The sequence below is a fragment of the Saccopteryx bilineata genome, chromosome 4 (assembly GCF_036850765.1).
Source record: "Saccopteryx bilineata isolate mSacBil1 chromosome 4, mSacBil1_pri_phased_curated, whole genome shotgun sequence".
In the NCBI taxonomy this organism is placed as follows: domain Eukaryota; kingdom Metazoa; phylum Chordata; class Mammalia; order Chiroptera; family Emballonuridae; genus Saccopteryx; species Saccopteryx bilineata.
In genome coordinates this window covers 246,096,105-246,122,250 of record NC_089493.1, presented here as the reverse complement: position 1 = coordinate 246,122,250, position 26,146 = coordinate 246,096,105, and the positions used below count along the sequence as shown (strand labels likewise).

The 26,146-nt window shown below is 41.6% G+C and overlaps 1 protein-coding gene across 6 annotated transcripts in view; it reads left to right on the top strand.

Moving 5' to 3' along the window:
* Nucleotides 1-26,146, top strand: part of SEMA6A (semaphorin 6A) — a 132,664-nt gene that overhangs the window by 8,414 nt on the left and 98,104 nt on the right. The window contains exon 2 of one of the 6 annotated variants that reach the window (XM_066274132.1): nucleotides 8,891-8,993. The exons of the other annotated variants lie outside the window; for them this stretch is intronic. The gene's annotated coding sequence lies outside the window, so the exon portion shown is untranslated. The remainder of the gene's footprint in view (nucleotides 1-8,890; nucleotides 8,994-26,146) is intronic. 6 annotated transcript variants of the gene reach the window in all.

The following is a 26,146-nucleotide window of genomic DNA, read 5'->3' as shown; positions in this document are numbered from 1 at the left end:
TAAATAGTGTAACTTTGAGCCAGTTACTTACCTTGTCTGCCTAAGTTTTCATTCGTAAAATGTTAGTATGGTGGTAATGTTACGGTTAAGAAGAGTAAATATGATAATATCTGCAAAATTAGTAGCACAATGCCTAGCGCATTGTACATATTCATTAAATATAAGGTGTTATTGTTATTCGGGTGACAGTAGTCATGGAGAGGGAAGAGGACAGGAGGAAATGGCCACAAGTCTGTTGCATAAAGAGATGATGCAAGGGAAACAACCTTTGGAGTAGAGATGAGCATTCACACTGTCAGTGGCCAGAGCCTCAGGGGTTTTAAGCTGGGAAGCATGTGATGAAAGAGTCACCTGTAAGGGAAGAGGAGTCATGATCCTTTTCCTAACTGTGGAAGTTGAAACGTCACACCCAAAACACGGAAGAAAAAACACTATGCAAACAAAACAACAGCAAGTAGCACAGGGCCTTACCACAAATAAGAGCCTGAAGGACAGTTGTTTTAAAGAAATGATAGCCTTCACTTACTAACATTTTAATAATACACCACAATCTGAACCTACCAGAGAATGTGAGAACAGCCCGTAAGTACCGTTCAGGGATGAGTTGGATTGACCCCAATCACCTTACTTGTGATAGGAAAGCTTGGCTGCAGAACGACTGCTCCAGTGAGGCTTCACTGACTTGTGCAAGAGGGTCTTCATGGTGGCCATATGGTTACTGGGTCACTCTTCCCTGGCCAGACCTGGAATCAACTTGGGGGAGCATAAATTTCCACGCAGAAGCAAACCATTACCTTCCCCACCAAACGTAGGAGCTAGTTGGCTGACCCCAATAGACACAGCATTTACTTTACTGACTAATATACTGCCAGGCAACCTGAAATTTGAGTCAATGATAGTCATACAAGTTCCCGTTAGTAAGAAGAATCTGACTTCCGAAAGGCACAGCAGAAGGGGCAGTAAATTGGTATTATTCCCCGATGGACTCCTGATGCTCCCAGGAGGAAGAGGAACCTCTCATGGCTTAGAATTACAGTATTTTCATCTAGGGGAAAAAAAATTATTGTTTCTCTTAAAATTTTTTAAGTGGAAAGAGAATATAAAAAGAGAGAAATAAATCAGCAATTAATATGCCCCAACTACCTAAGGGCCAGGTCCTTTTGAGCAGCCTGTGTGTTAACTGGTGCTTGGAAAGTGTTCTTAAGTAATAGGTATTTCTGCATATAGCCTATAGACCTGCGGTTTTCATTTAATATGACTCAGCACTTCTGTGGTTTCCCACTAACTTTTAATTACCATCTATAGAAAATTAATTCAAAGAACCCCTGCCAGTTAAAAAACTTAGCAGGAGAATCTCTAAAATGGATGCTATTTACCCCTCTCCTCTTAATCCTTTCTATCCTCCCACGTGTTTAAGACCAAGCCCATCTATGGCCATGATCTGATTGGAAACATCTATAGCACAGGAGCTAGCACTGAACGCATTGAAAACACACCATTGGAAAATAAACATTTTGGGGACTGGGGAGAAATAAAGAATATATTAATTACGGTTTAATGTTATCTGAGACTTTTACAGACGCGCTTTCTGTGATGGATCCACTCTTCCTTTTTCTTACTCCTGAACCTTGTTTAAGGCGTGTATTCAATCTTTTCATTAATATTGCAGTGACTCTAGCACTTCCCCACCCTTCCCCCAGACTCCGACTGTCCTTGAATGAGGAAGCTGAGAGAATACTGATTGAGCTGGTGAATGGAAATGTTCCTTTCCTGAAAATGGAATGCTTTATGAAAAACTGCATTCCACGAAAAACACTCCCAACAGTCCAACAACTGCGTCTCCGCCTCTTCACCCCGGAAAGCCACATGATTTTCATTCACATATTTTGGTGTTTGAATGCATTAGTTCTTAGGCTTCGAATACCCAGGTGGAAAGCTGGTCTATTAAGCCTTTCTATATTCTAAAAATGTGAGCATCAGAGTCATTAAGAACATTGTCACCTCAGCACAGGGGGGGGGGATACATAGAAAGCGAATTGTTTATAGCATTCTGAACTAGAGGGGTACACGGCAGAATGGCAGTTGGGTGGATTTTCTTTATGAGGATCCTTGTTAATGGTTTTCAAGATGAATTCTGTGCTAATTCTTATTGCATCATGAATGATGGTCCCAGCTAGACACTGTCGCAGGGATCTTCATCTATTAATCATGGAGGCTGCTTTCTTATTCAGCGCCTCAGACAGTGCTAGGGTGCCTGGGGAAAGGTTTGAGATAGACTAGGGCTCGCAAAACTGGCCGTTGTGCTGGCAGTGGTGGTGCGCTGAAAGGACTGAGAACCACTTCTCGTCTAATTCAGTGTTGGATTAAAAGAGGCGACTTCTGAGAGTGTCTCTCTAGACCTCGTTATGTGTACAGCCAGCTGATATTTACTCCAGGATTTGCCTCTTGCTCAGTCTTGCTGGTAAAAATGAAAAAACAACAACAACAAAAAAAAATCCCCCCAACAGTCCAGGGGCTGATGTCACTCATCTTTCGACAAGAAAGCTCAAGGGTGCGAACTCTTCGTGAAGGCTGCTCATAAATGTAGAGGTAAATGAGGGCATTCACGACTTTGCTCAAAATTTCAGTTTCATAATTCAGGGTTGGCTCTGCAGATGGCTGAATAAATAGAATGACCTCAGGAGTGTTGTAGGTTGTGCTTGGGTATGGCAAGGCAAACCTTGAGTGCTTTACATCAGGTTCACCTTTATTTTTTTAGGTGTGACATGCATTACTGAGGAGCTAGAGACTATTTTACTGTGTTTTGCAACGACACTGGCCCAAAGGTCTGCTGCTTTGTCAGCTCTTGAATATGTGAGCCTTTCTTCCTTTCTGTAATTGTAGTGTCTTGCTACTTTGTTTTTAGGTTTGTGGCTTAAGGGTTGATTAGGAAAAGCTCTCCAGTTGTGTATATATTGTGTGACCGAGTCAAAAGATTTAGAGAAATAAATTGTGGCAAGCTTCATGTGCGATGTAGAACACAGCTTTCCTTTGTTAGGTAGATTTGGCCTTGTGTCACAGATACTACTGGTCCACTTCTTAATGTTTTCCTTCCCATTTCTCAAGTGGACTTTCAAGGACTCCTACCAGTCTAAGCTGAGCCATTAAATTCCTTGTAGATTAACACATAAACTAAAACAATCTCACACTTGATTTTAACGGCACTGAATTCAGGACATGCAAAAGTGTCCAATGAAAAGCCAGGCAAATTCAGAAGAAAAGCTTTAATTCATTACAAATGGGCCTAATCTAGAAAATCAGTCATTTTTTATTTTTTACTAGAAAATGACTAGTTTTTATTTCAGGGTGAGCTTCAAAGCAACCGTTTCACATTTCCCCAACTCCAGCCTGCCACGATTTTTGTTTAAGAGGAACAAGCATTTTTAATGCACGTGCCTATTATATTGACCCCTCCCTTACCCAACCACACTAAATGATTGATTTTAGAGGCAATAATTTGAAGTAAATTAAAAGGATAACATGGCCTTAATTGCTACTGGCTTCCCCAGGCTTCTGGGCACTGGAATTCCTTGTGGAGAAACACTTTTAAGTGTCGCAGCAGTTTCTGATCATGTGGTCTGGCGTACCCATAGACTCCAATTATCCAAGCCCTTCTCCACCTCCCCCCTCAAATATCTCTGTGAAGCAAAACAAACATGCATTTTTAAACCCAGTATAATGGACCCCAATTATTTGTCAGGGTAAGAAAATAGGTCCTGCTAGTTTCATAGTTTTCTCATAAATTAGTTGTTTTAAAAGGGGGTGGGGTGGGGAGAATGGAGTAAGAGCGAACAGTGAGACTAATATTTCAGATCAGAAGCTTTTTGTGTTGGAAGAAGCATTTGTGTGAATTCAGTCTGCTGTCCTCTCTACAGTAACAAGATTGGGATTATTCTCTTGGGTGTCTCGCCAGGCATATTATACACGGAGCCTTAAAGAAAAGCAAGCAGTACATTTGTGTGGATGTCAGTCAAATACATTGTGGACTTTAATCAACCTTAATTAATGATTTCTGATTACAGATTTTCTTTTGTGCCTCCAAGGCACAAAATGGATTTTGGTGAAACATTTCAGACAGCAGTGGCTTGAACATGCTTCCATTGTCTTGCCATGCAGACCACACAAGGTTCTTAGCATATGAAAAATGCAAGTTTGTATCATTTGCAGAATGGTGCTGTAAAGAATAATATATCACTTGGGGAACAGCAAATTTATAAGTGATGCAGAGTTCTCTGAATCTATAGGTGAACCATTTTTAATTTTAAAGTAATTTACTTATCGAAAGAGCTGATATTTACTGGCTCCTAGCTGGATTTAAGGCCATTCCTTCAAAGACTGAATGAATGGGACTTGGATGCCTCAGGTCTTTGAAATGACTACTACACCAAATGGTATTTCTTTGCCCTAAAGTATTTACCAAGTGTGAAAATAAAGACCAGGCAATATTTAGGCACTGGGGAGAAACAGGATTTACTTTTTGTTGAAAGTGCTTTTTGTCCGTGTCATGAATTTTAGAACAGATATCAAGAAGCTGAATTATATTGTTAATGAACTTACATTCAACTTTAACCTAGAGGGTTTAGTAAAAGTTAGATATAATAAATTCCAATTTACGAATTAAAGTTCTGTGACTAATCATTTTGTAGCTTATATAATGAAACTAATAGCACACAGCTCATCTAGTTTAGCATAATTTGTGCTTACTATCATTGCTTTGCTCTTACAATTAAGCTTACCGATCTATAAGCATCTTAATGAGAAATTACATAAATGAAATTGATTTATAATATTTTCTGTATTGTGTTCTAGGGTAGTGATTATGTAAAATAATTTTCATGATGGTGGTCCCACTGCATGCAATATGGTTTTACTTTTAATGGAAATAAAGTCAACCGAGTGTTATGATCCCATGTTTGCCCAACCAAGAGGAGATACTACTGATATCAAAAGTAGAAAGAACAGAGTAGTTTCATATGTAACCAGGAGAAAAGGTAACAAACATCTTTTGGATGTTTCCCTTTTAAAGGGATGTTCGGAGTACAGGAAAAAGTTTTCTATTAAAAAGTCAACTTTTATCTACAAGGTGTTTCCTCTCATTTGTGATGAGAGGAAGTTCAACTTGTCGAATATGTTGATTAATTAATTCTCGTGGGATATCTTGGAGGGTGGGGCTTTCGTTTTCATATGTTGTCATGTCCAGCACACAAGACCTGTTAATACTGCCCAAACACATTCGTTCCCAAGAATGAAAAGGACAATATAACTGCCTGTGCTGTTGGAAAACAGCCAGGGCCTGTTCCCCAGCAGAGCCTCCAACATGCCAGGTGTGCCTGAGAAGGCTGTGAAATGTGAATAGCTTGACATTATCACATTGTTATTGAAATGCAAATTCTTCTGAGCAGAACTTGAAAAGGTTTTAAATGTAGGACGAGGGCACTAGCTTCTCTTGCTTGTTGTCAACTACACCTAGTCCAGGGGTCCCCAAACTACGGCCCACGGGCCACATGCGGCCCCCTGAGGCCATTTATCTGGCCCCCGTTGCACTTCTGGAAGGGGCACCTCTTTCATTGGTGGTCAGTGAGAGAAGCATAGTTTCCATTGAAATACTGGTCAGTTTGCTGATTTAAATTTACTTGTTCTTTATTTTAAATATTGTATTTGTTCCCGTTTTGTTTTTTTACTTTAAAATAAGATATGTGCAGTGTGCATAGGGATTTGTTCATAGTTTTTTTATAGTCCGGCCCTCCAACGGTCTGAGGGACAGTGAACTGGCCCCCTGTGTAAAAAGTTTGGGGACCTCTGACCTAGTCTTAACTCCAAAGGGCTTGTTCTATTAAAAGTAATCATAACTCATTTGCATATCCCATTGTTGTTCAGTGCCTGTGTTCCAAGTGCAAACACACCTTCCTGGGATGGCCCCTTGCTGGGAGAGGGTAGACTAGCTTCCAGCCGGGAGGTCCTGTCCCGCCTGGGCAGGAGTCTTGCTGAGCCTCACATCAGATTTAGATATCAGGCCTGCTGATGATGGTCAACCTCAGCAGTGTTTACAGTGCTATTATTAATAATAAAGACCTCACTTACAAAGCGTTTATAGTTTTCAAAGTGCCTTTATAAACATTACTTCATTTCATATCATTACATCCCCGGTTAGGCAAGGCAGGTATTATTATGCCCAATTTAAAGGTGAGATAACTGAGGTTCTGAGAGGTCAAATAATTTGCCTAAGAGCCTACCTCTGGTAAAGGAAGGGCCTGGGACGTGCCCCTAACCTTCAGAATCTGACTTTTGTGCTCTTCCATGTTATTTCACTGAAAACTTGAAAATGTTTTAAAAACGATTACAGTCTTCCCACCATAGACGTTCTCACGTTACATTATACCTGCTGTGCAGGTTAATACTGACATAGAGCAAGTTTAGAAGCAGCTTTCCAAGGACTTCACCTGAGGCTTCATTCAGTGCACTTGGGACTTAAATTCCTGCTTTTCTATGGAATGCCATTTAGGGACACCATCTCGGAGGCTCTTAGGGCCTTGAGCCTGTCATCTGAAAGGAGATCAATTGAAAAATGGAGGCTGTTTTTTGTGTGGGATTCTAACCCTGTTTTATAGTAGGGATAAAAATAAACAGTAACATCAGGGTGGAAACTCCAGCCCCGGTGCAGGATAGAACTGGAGGGACAAAAGGTTGAGCCAGATACAGTGGCAGGAATCGCCCCTGGGGACTTGTAACTTATACCTATAAAACAGAGTCACGTTTTTGGCAAGGAGTGAAGTGGTATGGCACAGCGTAAGTGGCTCTGCCCTCTGACGAGGTCATTTTACTCTCTGATCCATGCGACCAGATCTAGTGAAAGCAGTTAATTTAATTCAACAGATATATACTCAGCATCTACATTAGACATGTTCTAGATACTGAAGAGACACAGTGATGATCTAGTTCAGAACTTATTAATTGTGTACCCACTACAGGCCGGAGATTGGGCCCAATTCTAGTGCGAGGAGCAGATACATGAAAGATCACTATAGTGTAAGGTCTGACTGTTGTCCATCCCAGAAGCAGAGTGTCGAGGGTCCTAAGAAGGACAGCAAGGAGCAGCTCCATTCAGCTGGGATGTCAGACAGGCCTTTGAGAAGGAGGAAGAATGTGAGTTGTGTCTAAAGAATGAGCGAGATTTCAGTAGGTGGGAGGCCAGAAGAGGAGGAGCAGTGAGTCCCAGGGAAAGGCAGAGCAAAGGGCCAGAGGCAGGAGAATGAAGGCCTGGGCCCCAGAGCAGCAAGGGTCCCTCCCAGGGACTGGAGCGTGATGGGGAAGCCCAAGGACTGAAGGGGGGTGGATGGAACGCAGCCTCTGCCCTGCTTTCCAGATGGGACTTGGAGGTGAAGGCAGTCGAAGCTTTTGAGGACATCATCAAATGTGTGTTTTAGAAATATAAATCTGCTAGCGCTTTGAGTGGAGAAAAGGCAACACTCCAGGTGTGTTTGCAAGGGACAGCCATCAACACCAAGGGACCAGCTGGATGTGTGGGATAAGGGGGTGGGAGGAGTAAAATATGGTTCTGAGATGTCACGTCTGGGGAACTGAGTGGATAGAGGGGGCATTGGCAAGGACAGGAATTCAGATTTACAGACAAAATAGTTAATATTTAACAGCTAGGATAAACCTTATTTAAATGACACATAATAGGCCAAACACCAAAGCTTTGGGCCTAGTCCCATTGTACTCATACCCAGCTCTGTAAAACAAGTGCTAAAGATTTTAAAATTAAGAGTGTTTCAACTAGCACATTTGGTCTGGCAGCTGGGACCACTTTCTCCAACATCAGGGAGGTTAACAGCATCCTATGATGTAGAGAAGATGAGGAAGCCCGAAGCACCATCTAGCGCATCTATGCAAACTGATTACCCAAGTGCAGCAGGAGCAGGAGCTAATGACTCACTCATGTGAGAATCAGGGCACCCATGGAGCCACCTGTTTCCTATTTTTTTTCGTTCTGAACTATTTTACCTTATGCAAGTTTCTGAATTCTGAAACAAGATAGACAGTGTTTGTCTCTCCACCCCCGTCAGGCATATTTATATGTGTTTATCTCTTAAGGTGCCTTGTGCAACTAAAATGTTACAGATGATGTAATTCACAAAACAAAAATAACACCTTAATTGTGTTGTTTATTTAATAAGACAGTGTTAGTAGACAGCTAGGCCTTTTCTGCTGCAGTGTGCTAAATGTGAACGCTGCTTATACAGTGAAAGAAAAAATTGTTTAATATTTTATTTAGAAAGAAACCAATCTTCATTAATAGGTTGTTGAGGTATCACAGATTTGAGGTTATGATTTCAACCCCTGGATAAGTTTTACTATTGTATAATCATCCAGAAGAATCCTCCATTGTCTTTAATTGTTCAATATAACTAATATTTGTACTATAAAAAAAGAATTCTAAAAATAAAATGGATATTCTATATTTACCCTTCCCTTTGCAGTTTTCTTTCAGGGATTTCTAAATAAAACTTGTCACAGGAAAGTTTTATTCTATAATAAAATAAAGTTTGTCTGTTATATTTTAAAAAGAGGTTGAAAACATAAGGGAAACAGAGCAGGATTGAAAATATCCAGTATCTTCAGGGAGCTTTAACAAATTGAGTTTCTGGAAGGGAGAAAACCTGTATGATACTGTTTGCTTTGATGTCTTGCTTCAAAGGCACATAGAAAGTAAACATTAGGCAATAATTTGATTCTTTCATGTTGGGGTACCATATTTAAGTTGTCATAATGCTGAGAAACTGAACTACAGATTACGTACTGTGATAGGTCAAATCATTGCATAGATTTATTATTTGTTTCTAACTTGCAGGCTGCCCTCTAGTGTTACTGAATCTCAACACAACCACTTTGTTTAGATACCATGAAAGGTGAAAAAACAGAGAATTTTACCGACTAATCAGCAGTTAACCCAGGCAAGCTAGACCCTGTCTCTTAATACGTTGTCCAATTAATTTCACTTATTTTCTTTTGTGTGTGTTCAAAAGAGCAAGATATGATCAAATAAGCTCTAAGTAAGTTTAAAAGAACTTCTTTTAATAAGTTTAAATAAAAATCACAAGTGTCAAGAAAAATATTTCACCCACCGTCAGGTGGGAGATGTCTGACCAGACAACCTCCAAGTTTATCACATAATTAGCCCTCAGGGAAAAGGTCTCCAACTTCAATACAGTATCATATTCCAAACCTTCAAAGAGTAAATTCTATCATATTATAGATTATTCTCTGAAGCTATTAAGAAGCACACATTGCAGCCAAAACTGTGGCATTAAGTACTTTCTGACAGTGCTGCCCATTCTGCTTTTTTCTCGCAAGTTTGCAATAAGGGGAGAGAGTAAATGTCAGACTCGGTAGCTACTTTTTGCATGCAGGATATTGGCATTCTCAGTGGATTATAAAAGTGATACTACAACTTTTCAAGAACATCCAGTTCCTTGCAGCAGAGCAATTAATAGGCATTTGATAGAAAGGCTTGCTGCTGCTGCTGCTGCTGCTGCTGCTGATGATGATGATGAGGAGGAGGAGGAGGAGGAGGATGATCTCCCTAAACTTCTGAGACTAAGATCAGGAAGAACAACAAAGACCACATGAGTTCAAGACACAGAATGAAGCCAAGAGTCAAAATTACTTGGGAGTCAACTTCTTTTCTTCTAGAGGGGTGATGTGATACAGTAGTTAAAGATGTGAGCTCTGGAGTTTCCTATTCTTCTGGCTAAGAGATGTTGGGAAAGTGACTTAATCGTTCTGTGCCCCATCTGCCTCATCTGTAAAATGGGAACGCCAGCAGTGCCTGACTCATATGACTGACACCACATGTACCAGGATGATGTCTGGTGCACAGTAAGTACTTAATAAGAATCAGTTGTTGCAATTCAGCACGAAATTCCCCTGATAGAATTGGCTATTGTGTCTTATGTCACCAGCTGTATGTAGGTTAAAAGTGGAAAGACAAGATGACAAGATGAATATTGTCCAGATGAGTCAGTCTCTCTGCCTGCTTCTGTCTCTGTTTCTTTCCACATATTCTTTTGTGGGTCGGGGCATGATTTAAAATAACTGGTTGACCAGTCATGCATTATTTCACTTTATTTAGGAAACATTCAATACACACATATTATGTGCATTAAGCTATATTAGATCCTGTTAGATATTTCTGAAATATTAAACAAGGTGTTAGGTGACATGATTAAGTTTTGCTCTTTTTAATTTGCCTTTGTTGGGTCTGACGCTCATTGAGGAGCCTGTGTTTATCGAGCTTATGCCACGTGCCCTGATCGACAGCCTTCCTAAACTCTGGGAGTAGCGGGTGTTGTAACTCTGAAGGAACACTGAGTGTGTTCTCACTTTTCTGTATGCAGCATTTAGATCGTAGTTAATGTTGTATTTGGAATCATGATACTCAGAAATTTTCAGACAAAGAGGGCCCAACATCTCTGTTAATAGCTGAGTCAAAACCAATGTATAAAGTATATTTTATACAACAAAACTTTAAGTTATAGATGAAATTAACTACTTAGAATAATAAACTGAAATATCCAATTGATTCATTGGTTTAAATACTTGATTTGCACAAAATCTAAGAACTGAACCAGTAAACAGCAAGGTAGATGGATTGGAAAGTAAATTCCTATTCGAAACTTGCCTTCACCCCCACTTCTCTGAGGTCTAATGAGAAGGCAGAAAAGAAGTTGGGTGATTAAAGAACAAAATCAAGGGCCAAACTGATCATTAGTCCTCAAGCAAACACAAGTTAATTCTGGCTTTATGCATCCCAAGTATTTACTCCAGTGAGCAAAGTCTAATTCACAAAAGTAAGGAAGTTGCCGGTCAGGAGTTAGAGAACGTGCTAACTAGAAAGAACTTGGAGACTGGGTCCGTCCAGAGAAGGATAATTGGAAGTGGTGGCCAGGGAACATTGTATTCATTTGGTATTCACCCAAACTCAGGATCAACTGACAGCTGTTTGGTGTTCCTTGTGAAACAGACCTGGGCCCTGGCCAGATGCTAGTGGACAGATGTTCACAACACAAAATCCTTCATCAAAATAGGAGCTAATTGGCACCTTTCTAATGATCGGAACAAATAAATCAGGAATGGCTGGATCTGCCCGTACCATCCCAAGGCCCATGCCTGCCTCCCCAGATAGGGGAGGAGGCCTTGTTGGAAACAGCTTTCTCCATACTCAGGAACTTGGGGTTCCTGGGCTCCTCCATACGTCCTCTAAAGGGATATTCAGTATTTGTTTTACATGTATTTATGCTTGTGTATATGTGCTTAACAATGAAACCTTTCAAGAAAGTGGGCAGATCAGGGCTTGACCTTCCACCAATGTAAGTCATAAATGGCAGAATTTTCTTAAAGTGCAGAGTTTGGTTTCTATGCAATAGTTTTTGAACAAATACATCATAGAAATTATTACAGATTACCTTCATGTGAACCCACAAACAAAATAGGTGTGCTTCATTGTATACCTTTAGTTGCAATTGATCAGTAATAGCTGCAGTGTAATTTTGTTCAAATAGTTTAAGCAAAGTTAAAGTGAGTACTTCAGGGGCAAACTGGTGTTTGACAATACCCCATTCATTATTAGGTAGACTTGCTCTTACTTGTAAAAGCTCAAATTAAGTGTCTTTGAATTCAACAGTTAAACTGTCTTTTTAGTGCCTGGGGCACTTTTTGAAGAGGAATTCTCCCCTTCCTTTCTCTCAACTTTACAAGTTGGGAACAAACTCTTAACTCCTGGCCCATTACTAAACAATCTGTTACCCATCAAGAGACTGACAAATAATGTTTTTCTAAACCAGGACACAACTTTGTAATAGGTAATTCAGTACATTTTTACTGATGTTATTGTTCATTGTTTGTTTTCCATGGACTCCGACCACATACAGAAGAGGGCACAGAATAGGCCCCCCAAACTCCTCTGCAGCTCCCCCACCCCACTCATTAAAGCCTCCTTCTCCCCACGCCCCACGCCCTTTCCAAAAGATAAAGACCTCAGGAAAAAAAAAAAACATCTCCACCCAGATCTTCCTAAAAACAAAACAAACAAAAAGATGGATCGCTGCTATACTAACCCAGTTAAAGAGACTACACAATTTTGCTAGTCGTTTCTGTAGTTATTTATCAAAAAAATAAAATAAAAATATATAGATCTGGTTAAAGCTATCTCATGTTGAGTGTGAGAGGCTATCTTAATCGTGGTATTCATCCTGGTTGCAAGTCCCTTGGTTTCCCTTCCCCTAACATTTTACTCTGGGGATTTCTCCTTCCCATTCTCAAGTGTGGCTCCTGCTCCCGTGAATGAAAGGCAGCTCCGACTAAGAGGGCTAGAATGTGCCCAGCAACCAGTGCGGGGACTATTGAGTCCATTGTTTGCTCCCAGCTCTGTGGAGCCAAATCTCATTTTATAGCACAGTGTGTTCTAGGAATTCCACTTCATCAGTACAACAGACCTTCTCTAAAGCCTTCCTATTTTCTCTCTCTGCCGCTGTCACAGGCAGCGCCACACAGTCCTGCAGCAGGCAATTATAATTCGCTTTTCTCCGAGGCTCTGTGCTCCCCCATTTGCAAGGAACCACAAGGCATTAGCTGCCATATTAAATAGACGCTAATGACACCAAGTGTGATCAGCCACTGCAGTCGACATGATGGCGTGTTTTAAGATTTAATCCCTTTTAGGGACTCAAGTTGGAGTTCAGAAGTGGTCTCCTTACAGTGGTTACACATAACAAATTTGGCTAAAATTATACTTGATGGGTTTTTAAGCGCTTACAGTTTAATGACGTGACTGTGTTTAAAGTCGAACATATTAATAAAAGTTTCCCAACACAGTCACAAAACTGGGCCTGGTACATACAGGTTATGGCAAAAGTAGGTTTACAGTTGTTTGTATAGAAAATAATATTGTAATTAATAGATAATAATACCAAGAATGAACTGTTTCACTTACTCACAATTGTAAACCTACTTTTGCCCCACCCTATATATGTAATTTGAGTGTACAAAAATGTACTTAATTTTTTAAAACTTATTTTTCTTTTTTTTCCAAGTGAGAGGAGGGGAGATAGACTCCCGCATGCAACCCCACCAGCACCACCCAGCAACCCCCTCTAGGGCCGATGCTCTGCCCAGCGGGATCCATGCTTGCTACTGAGATATTTTTGGTGCCTGAGGCAGAGGTTCCACAGAGCCATCCTCGGCGCCTGGAGCAATGCATTCCAATCCAGGCGTGGCTGCGTGAAGGGATAAGGGAGAGAGAAAGAGAGACAGAGAGAAGGGGAAGGGTGGATAAGCAGGTGGTCACTTCTATGTGCCCTGACCAGGAATCCCAGGACGTCCACATGCTTGGCGATGCTCTACCACTGAGCCAACTGGCCAAGGCTAATTTTTTTAATCTATAGTTTTCAAAGCATTTTGCAAATTAGTAATATTGTCCCAATCTTCCAAATGGAGAAGTGTCCTTTGGTGATTCACAAGGGTCTTGGAAATGAATGAAATGTTTTCTAGAGCAGTTGTTTTCAACCTTTTTATATTACACTGGGGGACCAGTGAAAATAGGAGAATTATTCTGGGGACTGCTAGGGCGGAAATCACCCCGAGTATAGGTGAATTCTCCTATAGACTATTCTGGATCTATAGTCGTCATACAACATCAGGGTGGTTAACCCTTCCGTGGACCTGCTCGGAACTTCCGGCAGACCTGTCAGTGGACTGGTGGTTGAAGAACACTGCTCTAGAGCACAGCCGGCTCCCTGGGGACCCCCATCTGTGCAGGGAAATGCTGGCCTCTGGAGACAGGATCTCCATCGCTGCCTATTTATTTCTATGCCCAATCCACATAAAAGTTTACTATGTTATTAACCTTCTGGTATATTTTGGCAATGGTGGAATGAAAATGTTTTCATTTTTGTCACAGTTGGCAACATGTGGCACCACTTAAAAATTTTTTTCTTTTGGATTTTTGGAAAATTGCCCCATTAATAACACTTCCTATAAGTAAGTGTAAGTGTGAATAATTGTCCCCCACTGATTGAAGGTTTTAAGAGAGACTCTGATCTGCACTTGCAGGTTCAAAAGCTGACAGATGTGAACTCTCCCCCAAGTAGAAAGGATGTGGCCTAATGCTCCGCCTGAGAAGGAGGCTGGCTCTCCTTCCCACTGGGTCACACCTAACTGGCTTCACCTACCTTGCTTGCTCCATGGCTTTCAGCATCTGTGCTGAGAGATGGGGAAGAGCATCATGCTAATGGGCCCAACTTTGCAGGACTTCATGTAGTACCAAATCATTAGTTGACCCAGAGGGTGACCAGGTAATTAGTGCAAGCTTTCCAAAGCTGTTTTATATGCACCACCCCACAAGACAACATGGCACCTGTCTTTGCCCTGGTATGGTGTGGAACAGATAAAATATGTTATACTCACTTTGTTAAAGATGGTGCTGCCCACATGGAAGCCCGTCGCCCTGGTAATTGCTTGGGATGGGCGTGATTGTATTAATGTGTGTTGGGAGCGGGCTGTGGGCAGGCAGGATTCTTGTAGCGTGGGGCTTGGTTTTGGGACTAAGCCTTTCCCATTCTTTTTGATGTGGGATGGACTTTGTATCAGAGACTTCCCTATTTTGTATATTGGATTAAAGGTTTTGATTTCTGCACTATAAAGTGGGGCAGACCGGGAGCTTGCTCTCTCAGTTCCTGAGATTAGCATTAGAAGAGACAGCAGGGAGCAGAGAGCAGAGAAAGGCCATGTGGAGGAGGCCAGGAGAAGCAGCCAAGATGGTGGAGTACTGAAGGAGAAGAGAGTTTGTGCAGAATTTGTGCAGGGAGAAGGAAGGAGATGGGGAACAGAGGTGAATAAGTCTGGTGAGCTAGGAACCTTTGATTCTAGAAAACTCAGATAAGTCAGTAGCTTTGTGAGCACTGAATGAGTGGGTTTTGGATCCCTGTGTGTGTTTTACTTGCCCGCCGGGTGCAAGCTAGGATTAAAGATGATGGCCCACCAGTTTTTGGCTCTGTTGTTTCATTACCATCTGTCTGAATCCAATGCAAACCTGCACGGGCCAAGTGGCTGTGATGGTGGCCATGGATACTGGCTTTACATATGGAAAAAAAAGAAGAAACTCTCCTCTTGAATAAAAAAGATAGTCAGTATTCTAAGTTATGTGTTTTTACTATTTTGCCTAAATATTGTGCTTTGTAATTTTCTGCTTGGCAAATTAAAACATGCTGAGAAGGATGGTTGGCTACAAAATCCTTTCTTAAAAAGAAATGTGAACATCAGAGGACGCCTTAGGCCATGGCCACAATTATTTTACACATTCTGGTAAATTTTAAAGAGTAGGAACAAGGGCCTAAGCTCACCTAGCAGTGCTCTCCAGCTTAATCAGAATTCTTTGACTGGTGCCAGTGACATTTGGTGGGTTGTGGTTGACATGCTTACATTTTCTGTTGTCACCGTTTCTTCAGGTTAATGCAGACAACTGAGTTAGGATCTATAGACAGGATCCTGTGACAGACCCTCAGGAAAGTCCTTGTGGCAAATGTCAGGTACTTATTTTTAAAGCCCTGCTCTAGCTGTCAGAAAGTTGATGGCTCTTGATACTTTAAGTTGTCAGTCCTGGTATTCTAGCTCCTTAGTGAGATTATTGATGTTGTTGTTGTAGCATGTCTGTGTTTAATTGCAAACAGGAAACTGATAGAGCAAACTTACTGTGATTACATCCTCTGAGATACCTATTCTATCTGAATTCAATAATGAGGTCAAAACTTAGAGATGGGTTAGAGGGAAAAGACTTGAGCAAACAAAACTGTGCACCTTGCAGAGAGGTAGGAGCCTTGATTCAGATTCAAAGTTCACCACTTACTAGCTGTGTGACCCCAGGCAAACTACTTAACCTCCTGTGCCTCAGTTTCCTTCTCTGTAAAATGGAATGGTTACAGTGTCTGCTTCATGTGGTGGCTGTGAGGATTAAATGAGTCAATGTATGTAAATTGCCTTAAGGACTTGTTTTATAGTAACCACTAGACATATATTTCCTATTTTTACTCTTTCCCCCCAAATCATTTGCTCATGTAAGCATGCTGATGAGGCATAAGTTGCAAAGTGTGTGTGGGGGGGAGGGTGTGCATAGAGAATAATATGCAGAATTGATCCTACTACACTTGAATTGTAACATGGGCACATTTAGCTTCTGTTGCCTATCTGATGATTCTGATACTTTCTCTACATGCAAAGCGCTTGTATCACCTTCCCTCTTTAGATTTTTCTACCCATATTCCCTTTGGTCAAAGCATCCAAGTGATGCTTTACCATAAAGCCTATATATGTATAAAGTTCATGTTCCCCAAGAACAAAGATGATACCCTAATCATCTTTGCATTCAGTGTTACCTGCTCAGTATGTGAATAGGTGCTAATGTTTAAAAATACAGCTAACCTAGGACCTCTTTTGACAATGTTGGGTTCCCATCCTTAAGGGTGAGAGTTGTAGGCATGAAGGTATTTGGGAAAATGGGTTGCCAAATACCTACCTGATTCCCAGGGTTAAGGCCTGGGAATCTACAGGAATCAAATGTCCTTTGGGGGACTATGATGGTCAGTGCATTTTGAGAGCCTCTGTTTTAATTCATCATTCCGAGACTAACCATTCCTCATGTGTGAGATGATTAGAGAGCCCAGCTTTTCTCCCAAGGTTTAGGTGCAGACCAAAAGATGTCATTTTGTGCATTATAAAGCTCCAGGTAGCCCCAGGCACCGGTCTTACTGTTAGATGCAGAGTACCAGAGTGCTGTGGGAGATCTTCAGACCACAGGGCACACAGGTGTCTACTGGGCCCCTGCTGCAAGGGCCCCAGGAAGCATGGCCTTGGAGAAATCTCTCCTTCCATATATCACCTTTGCTTCTGCTGTGATTCAGTAAAGCCAGTTAAGGGCAAGGTCTCAAGCCTGCGGAACTGGCCATGGGGACCTCTGTACCGTTAGATATTGTTAACATTAGCACATTTAGAGTATTATTTCACAGACCTGGTTTCAAGTTCAAGAGCTAAAAGGAGGAGTAATGGTGTCAGATAACTTCAGAGAGGATCATTCTTTTAGTAATCTCTCCTTTCTTAAAATAATCCAGACATTGCTGACAGCGTGACATTTGTGACCTTCAGTAGATAAGTTTATTTTGCTTTTAAAATAAAACCAAGGAGGCTTAGAAGTGGTAATAAAATAAAATATTAGGGAAATCAATGGCCTGAAATAATTGAAGGATATTTATAATACTTATATTTTAAAATGACAATGGCTTACAATGCCTCTAAAAAATAAACTCTTTACCTACCAACCCCTTTCTATTCAAACCCTAAAGGGATGCAGTTCCTTATTGTCTATTTGTATAAGGTTAGAATCCATTAATGACTTCACCATGATCTTTTAAGATGCCCATTTAGAAGGCCTGTGAAACCTGACTTGTGGTGGCGCAGTGGATAGAGCATCGACCGGGAATGCTGAGGTTGCTGGTTCAAAACCCTGGGCATGCCTGGTCAAGGCATGTATGGGAGTTGATGCTTCTTGCTCCCCACCCCCTCTCTCTTATCTTTAAAATGAATAAATAAAATCTTAAAAATAAAAATAAAAAAAGGCCCATGAGCAACAGAACCAGTCACAACCAATGGAAGATGTATAGTCACCAGCCCCAGAAGTAGCACTGGCCTTGGGCAGACAGGTGTTGGTGATAGTGCATGATTACTGATTAAGTGAATTCTGATTATTGTTTGTGTACTATTCCAAGCTCTGAAAATGTATAATTTAATGATATTGGGGGGGGGGACTCTTAAGGATTTTGCATAAATGGTATACTTCATTCCTGTTATTACTAGAACAGTATTCACGTGTCAGATTCTGTTAACCATAATTGGATCCTTATGCCTCATTAGAAGAGGAGAGTGTAGTTTCTCATTTACTATAAATAACATTATAAATAAACATTTCTTTTCCATGTCTCCAGTTTCTATCTCTGTTTACACTTTGTTTCTCTGGTCAGTGTGGGCAGAGGAGAAAAGAAAATCGGCCTCCCTAATGCCCAGCTAGAGGATGGGCAGCAGCCAGTCCAGAGCACGACAGAACGTCCCATTGTCCCCATGCCAACTCCCTATTCTGTCATCTCCTAAATGTCACCAGGGTTTCGTGGTACTTTAGTCTTCCCCAGAAGATAAACGTAATCATCCCAATCCTTCTGCTTCTTATCTCTCTTCAGGTTTTAGCCTGAATTGTGTTCTAGTATCTGAAATCTCCATATGCTATGGGGTGGTTCAAAACAGAATTTATCCCGTGATTAAGGCTAACCTCTCAGACTCCAAGAGAAACTTTTATTTTTTGATTCAGCCCTCAAATGGTAGAGGCTTAAGGGAATTTAGTATGTGATTTTCGCCCCTAATTTTCAGGGACCTACGAGATGATTAATCATTGTTTGTTTATAATTATTTTAATTTTGATTTTTAGTTGATTCATCAAAAGCCTGAACTGAAAAGTGCTTATTTGGTCTTCCCAATAGCTAGCATCAAGAACTTTTAATTTAGTGGTTTGAATACTGTGTCTATAAGATAGATCATGCTTTAGTTATTGTATACCTTTTTCTAGAAGTAAAAATTGCAGACAGAGAAGGCTGTACCTGTCCCATTACTCCCCTAGTTTTCAAGGCAGCATTCATGTAAGAACAGAGTTTAAAATGTTTGGGGGTAATGACAAAACCTTTTGGTTATCCATTAAAGTTTATGGGATGGAATTGTGCAGAACAATCCTGTTTTAAGGTAAATTAAAACCATTCAGGCAAAGAAAATAAAGTTGTCTTTTTATAAAATCTTCTGTTGACCTGGTATAATCTGTGGGCAAGATCTGTTTGTTCCCTGGCCTCAGTTTTCTACTAAAAAGGAGGTTTCTTGGAAACATCTTAAAACCCTCCAACTGAACAAGTTACATCAATGAAAGATGTGTTATTTAAGCACAACAATAGCTTTTGCATGGTATACACCATTATATTTACAGACTATATATTAAAAAGAGTTTTGAATGCAACACAAATATTCAGAGACCAGTTTTATCATTCTTGACCATCAAACTCTCAAAGATGTATTAGCAGCCCTTGCGATCCTCCAGAACCATTTCCAAAGTTGTTTGTATAAAATAACACTCAGTTGCTGTCCTCCATGGCAAGAGCTTGAAACGTAACTCCATTCATCCCAAAGCAAGTCTTCTGCTCCAGTGTAAAAAGAAGTGTGATACTCACTGAAACATACCATGGGCCTGGAGAACCACTATTGGGCTGACGTGGACGTGGCAGCTAAATGGACAGGGTAGCGAGTGTGCCAGTCCTCCCTGGGAGCAAGCACTAAGGTCCCTAAATCGAATCTCAAATATGGAAAAGAAAGAAAAAAGAAAGCTGTCAAGGAGGGTGAAGGCGTTATAACTGGCTCCTGCTATTCTGTAGTGCCCAGCTGTGTTGATGACCCACACAGAGCTTTGAAACCAGTTCAAGACACATCACACCTAAACTAGACAATTAAGTTCCAGGGCTGCCAGACATCCCTGTCTGCAGGTGTGAATGTAAGTGATAGGGTAGATGGTCTTACACAATAACAAGATAGCCATGGAGCCAGAGTCAACCCGAACAAAGGCATGCCCAGGGATAAGGTTCAGCACTTTTGGAGACAACATTAATTTGCAGCCCCTAAAAGCACTTTAGCCACTTCAAAGAGGAGCTTACATATTGCAAGGTTCTGGGTATAATACACCTTAATTAATAGGGCTGATCATGTTCCCTCCCTATTTGCAGGATGCTTTACATTCACGAGTGTTGACTCAAGGGATCGTTCGGCTTCTTTTATTAAGTACCAGACGTATAGCAGTTTATACCATTGGATTTTCTCCTGGTTTAGATCCAAATACATTATTAGCCAATCTTAATGCTTGCTTCTTAGTAATACTGTTATGAAATAAAAGCTTCTGTTGTAGAAGCTTCCTTAATAGTTATGATTTTTTTCTTACTCAGTACATTACTTGAGGTATTATGTAGTTAAGCAATGCAAAAATGTTACATACTTTTAAAACAAAGCCCCTTTCATCTTAACCATTTATAAAACCAGTAAGTTCTGACAATACACACACCCCAAATTTGCAGACATTTTAGTAGTTAATTTCTCATGTTCAAATATTGAAAAATAAGCATAAAGAGAGTGTAGATATATTCAGAAGGTTTAGCACATACATGCCTTGGCTTGGAATCCCATTAGGATGACCTCGAAGAAAAGGATCAGAGCAAATATTTCCATAATATTGAATGTGAGGTTTTTCAGAGCAATATACCCCTATAGGACACTTGGTACACATGCCCAGGAGTTACCTACCATTTCTTTAAGGTACTAGAATAAAAAGAATAGATTTATTTTCATCAGGCTAATAGAATTTTTAAAACCCTTTTAAACTTTTCCTAGAATAGCAGGAAAAACTGATGCAACGAGCAAACAGGATGACTAAATGGAAATCAGGCAACATGCCTAAGGAAAAAAAAAAGGTTGGGAACTGAAAATAAATTGAATATATAACACTTCTCCATTATGTTCCCTTTTCCTTTTGTTTTTCATGAGAATCTATATTTATGGAAAAGTCAGTTGATTACTTATCAGGCTGAAGTTTGTGTTTGCTCAGACTCCCGATAATGAGTCATAAAAAGAGGTGGGAATGGGAATGGCTGAAGTGCGGAGGAGACGGACTCAGGGAAAATGGGTGGGCTCTGGGCAGCGCTCAGGTTTGAAAGCGCTATATTCCCCCTTGTGCAGTTATGTTAATTGGAGGGGGTTTAGATAAGGATCTGCATAATGAGTATGGGGGGCTTTCCAGGCAGTCTGGAAAGTCTGCGGGCTCCAGGGAAGAGTTCCCGGTAATTACCTAGCTATAGACTTATTTGGTTGACAGGTGATGTAAAGCCTTGCTACTGGAAGTGTGCCCACCAACCAGCAGTATTAGAATCACCTGAGAGCTTATTAGAAATGCAGAAGCTCAGGCCCTGTGCCAGACCCACCAGAGGTGAATCTGCATTTTGACAAGATGACTGGTGATGGGCATACACACTGATATGAGATATGAGGACACATGTAGAGTGTGCGGGCAAAAATGGGGCTGTCTTAGAAAAAGGAGGAAGGCCTGACCAGGCGGTGGCACAGTGGATAGAGCATTGGACTTGGATGTGGAGAACCCAGGTTTGTAACCCCGAGGTCACTAGCTTGAGCCCAAGGTCGCTGGCTTGAGCATGGGGTCACTCTGTCTACTGTGGCTCCCCTGTCAAGGCACATATGAGAAAGCAATCAATGAACAACTAAGATGCCACAACGAAGAATTGATTCTTCTCATCTCTCTCCCTTCCTGTCTGTCCTTATCTGTCCCTCTCTCTGTCTCTCTCTGTCTCTGTCACCAAAAAGAAAAGAGAAAAAGGAAGAAGAAACTATTTTTAGAGAGCTAGCTAACTACAGTAGAGGGATGTGATGATATTTGCTGGTAGTTTATCTTTGAAGATGTAAAGCAGTCAGTGTCCTGGGGAACTTAACCTGGACCCTGACGTGCTCGAAGCCCAGTATTTGCCTAACACCCCAAAGCTACGTGGGCAAACGTTCTGGGTGATAAGAAGAGTGACACTAATCTCAGCGACCTCTAAGTTTATGGCTGTTGTCAGATTTTAAAACCAAGACTCTGTCCTTGGTTTCTAGCACATACTTATTATTGAAATGATTTGTCACCATTTTATTAAAGCTTCCTGCTTTCATAATGCTTTACAGCCCTTTTTTAAAAAACCTTAATCATCCTAATAGCCTCACGAGATAACTCAGAACTATGTTCCCGATTCTAAAAGGCGAGGATTTCGGCCACCGCCCCTGCAGTTTTGATGGATGCCAGGACTGGACGGGACCGTGAAGACGACTGAGAGGAATGGATGCCCCCCTTCAGAGCAGACTGCCGCCACATCTGCACGGCATCTCCAAGCCTACAGAGAGAGGCTAGATGAGTCCTTGTCTCACCGTTGCCACTCTGGGCTGCCATTGTCCAGAACAACAAGGTCATGTGTGAATAAACTCCTACACAGTTTCCTGTAACAGTGGAGGGTGAGGCTGCAGATAAAGCCTCCGCCACTTCATCTTTTATGCCAAAGTCTAAAAGCAATGCATACTGACCTAGAGAAACACTGACGAGAAATGCTGATATCACAGTAATGACAAATCTCCTTGCTCATTGTAACATTTTGGTATAATGGTCACAGCCCTGTCTGGCAGGCAGAATCCAATCTGAGAGTCATGGGAGGCCTTCCCTAAGAAGTACACAAGGAAACTGCCAACTAGGTTATGCCTGACCCAAGGCCAGGAAAGAGGATTGGGAAGGCAGTTTCGCAGGAATCCCAGAACCCAGCTCTGTTTAGGAAGGGCCACCCATTGTGACAGCAGTTGGAAAGAGTGCCTTCAACAGTAATAAACCAGAAGTGTAAATATGTTGCTGAAAGAAAGACTAGTCTATTCCCAGCCTTTCCAGTACTCAGATTATTTCTTGGAAACGTTAGGGAGCAAAGAGAATTCTTTCTTCCTGTTGCTATCAAGCTTCGTTTAATCTGCACGAGAAATGCAGCAGAGAACATTGACTGCCATGTAAATCAAAGACCTCCTAAACGCATTTTAGGAGCTGCCCAAAAGATTAAAGAAAAAAAGTAAAGGAGAAGAGAGAACCTATGAAGTCTACCTCAAGAGCGAAAAGGGGCCCTGGCCAGTTGGCTCAGTGGTAGAGCGTCGTCCTGGTGTGCGGAGGACCCGGGTTCGATTCCCGGCCAGGGCACACAGGAGAAGCGCCCATTTGCTTCTCCACCCCTCCGCTGCGCTTTCCTCTCTGTCTCTCTCTTCCCCTCCCGCAGCCAAGGCTCCATTGGAGCAAAGATGGCCCAGGCGCTGGGGATGGCTCTGTGGCCTCTGCCTCAGGCGCTAGAGTGGCTCTGGTCGCAACATGGTGACACCCAGGATGAGCAGAGCATCGCCCCCTGGTGGGCAGAGCATGGCCCCATGGTGGGCGTGCCGGGTGGATCCCGGTCGGGCGCATGCGGGAGTCTGTCTGACTGTCTCTCCCTGTTTCCAGCTTCAGAAAAATGAAAAAAAAAAAAAAAAAAAAGAGTGAAAAGGACTAGTTTGGGCATCAATTGAACCATATTGGAGACCTGATCCAGAACATGGAGGGTTGACCACCTTATCTAAACGCATGCTAGTCTTATCATATTGTCCAATTTACATTTCTTTTTCTTCTTTCGGTACAAACTCTTACCAGTATGTGGAAGTGGTATTTCTGCTACCTAATCTGGGTTAAGCAGGTCTGCAAGGTCAGGAAACTAGTCAGGTTATACCCCTCTGGAGAAGACCTAATAGTTATCCCATGTTGATCGTATGGACCATGCTGAATTAAAAAATTACATTCTAACAGGTCTGCCCTGGCTGGATAGCCTGGTTGGTTGTAGCATCATCGATGTACAAAGGTTGCTGGTTCAATCTCTGCTTGAGGTCCATAGGGAAGAAATCAATGTTTCTGTCCCCCCTCCCCAATCAATTAATCAATAAAACTGTAACAAGTCTAGATGCTAAGGATAAGCTTTATATATTTATATTAGCATGTTCTTCTATATAGCCTGTTATATTTCAGGAGCAATGAGAATTATTCAGGAAGAGAACAGTATTTTCAGTAGAAACTAGACCAAGAGAAAAACAAAAAATTGAGACCTTTTTGCAATTTTGAAGATTTAGAGTGGAGGGTTTCAGGTGCTAGAGAACCTCCCCTGAACTGGGTCTCTGTGCTCACATGCTGCTACACAGGAGGGAGCAGGAGCAGGGGGTTTACTGAACCAGAGAGTGTAGAGTTCAGGTGCTAGAGAACCTCCCCTGAACTGGATCTCTGTGCTCACATGCTGCTACACAGGAGGGAGCAGGAGCAGGGGGTTTACTGAACCAGAGAGTGTAGAGTTCAGGTGCTAGAGAACCTCCCCTGAACTGGGTCTCTGTGCTCACATGCAGCTACACGGGAGGGAGCAGGGGGTTTACTGAACCAGAGAGTGGAGGGTTCAGGTGCTAGAGAACCTCCCCTGAACTGGGTCTCTGTGCTCACATGCAGCTACACGGGAGGGAGCAGGAACAGGGGGTTTACTGAACCAGAGGGCAGAGGGTTCCAGGTGCTAGAGAACCTCCCCTGAACTGGGTCTCTGTGCTCACATGCAGCTATACAGGAGGGAGCAGGAGCAGGGGGTTTACTGAACCAGAGAGTGGAGGGTTCCAGGTGCTAGAGAACCTCCCCTGAACTGGGTCTCTGTGCTCACATGCTGCTACACGGGAGGGAGCAGGAGCAGGGGGTTTACTGAACCAAGGGCTTTTGTGAGATTTTTTTCCAAAAATGATCAGGTAAAATCTAGGTAGTTATGAAATAGAAACACAGCCCCTCCAGGAATTAAAGGATTTCAGTTATAGTCATAACAGAAAAAACAATCATCATCCCATAGTAGTTGAAAAATGAAAGTGACGTAATCTTGAAATAGAAAAACTAGTATTTTCTGTATCTAAGGGGACAACCCTTCACTTTATGATATGCTGCTTGGGCTTTGTGAGTATTCAAATAGACCTGCACCCACAGCATTTCAGTGTTACAAATGGAAAACGATGCTGTCTCCAAGGTAACAAAAACTATCAGGGAAAGGGGTCGAGTGGTGCACGGCAGCCTTTGCAAGTGGAGGAAGTGGCTGCCAGTCCAGGGAAACGAAGACAAGGAGGATGAGCAAAGTAATCCTGAACAGAAGAGACTCGACTGCCCTCACATTTTTGCTCATTATACCATTCAGTCAGCCACCTCCTGTTTCTCCAGGCATGACACAGGAAACGGCGTGGCTCATGGTTCAAAATGATGATAATAACCTTTACATCTTTTACCCTCATCTACTAGTATTTGCAAATGGTCAAACTTCATTTTCAAAGAAATCCAAATTCTTTTGGAATCCTAGTAGTGTAATATCTTGCCTTTTTAATTTTTATTTAATTAATTTTTAGTTTCTCTGATACAGCAGATGCACGAACCCATTTTGCTTTTTAAACGAGAGAGGTAAATAAGAGGGGAGAAAACAATTTTTTTCTGAACCATATTAATGAAAGATAAAGGGACATGCGGTCCTTTAAAAAGGCCATCAAAATTGATATCTCTATGTAAAGAGGTTGGAGAGGGGTCTCCTGGGAGAAATAGAACACAATGGAGCAAGGAAGAGGAAAGGACAGGTGCTGAGTGTCCTCTTTCCCAAAGAAGCATCCAGATCTCTGACTTACAGAAACACCAGTATACCAATCACTGATGGCAGCAGCTGCAGTGGATGGTTTCTAGACCTTTAATACAATTTGGTTAGCAAATGACAGTAAAGAATATGAGAAGTGATGATGTCAGATTCCGTATGCCAAGTCTTAAGAAACCCCATACCCATTCCTGCATCTCAAATGAAGACGGACTATAAAGAGACTCTTAATTTTTTATGGCTCCCCAGGCTACTCTCCCAGCAGCGGGACTGAATCCTCAGAAAACATGGAGAAGAAATGGAATGGGCAAGAACCAAGCACATATACCAAGACATGACATGTGCTTCTGCACATGAGACTTCTTAATTGGATAAATAAAGCATCGTAAAGAACTTAAGATTTTTCTTCTGCCCTCGATACCCATTCATGTGTAAGATGTTACCACGCTCACTCTAACTATTAATTAGCATTTCAACTTGTAATGACAATAACCTGAGCTTGGGACTGACAGGATGGACTTGTGTGGGTGGCCTCTTAGCACAGGAACGCGCACAGTAATTAACCCTTTATTTAGTCATGTTAATCTGGGGTTGTCTTTTAAGAATATTACTTTCAAATGTCCTTGAAGGTTAGTTATCACTTAAAAATAGATAATAATAATTTTGGTGACTCTACCTCCCCCATACACATACACAATAGACATAGGACTTCTGAAAAGAAACACAACAGGTTTTAATTATTAAAG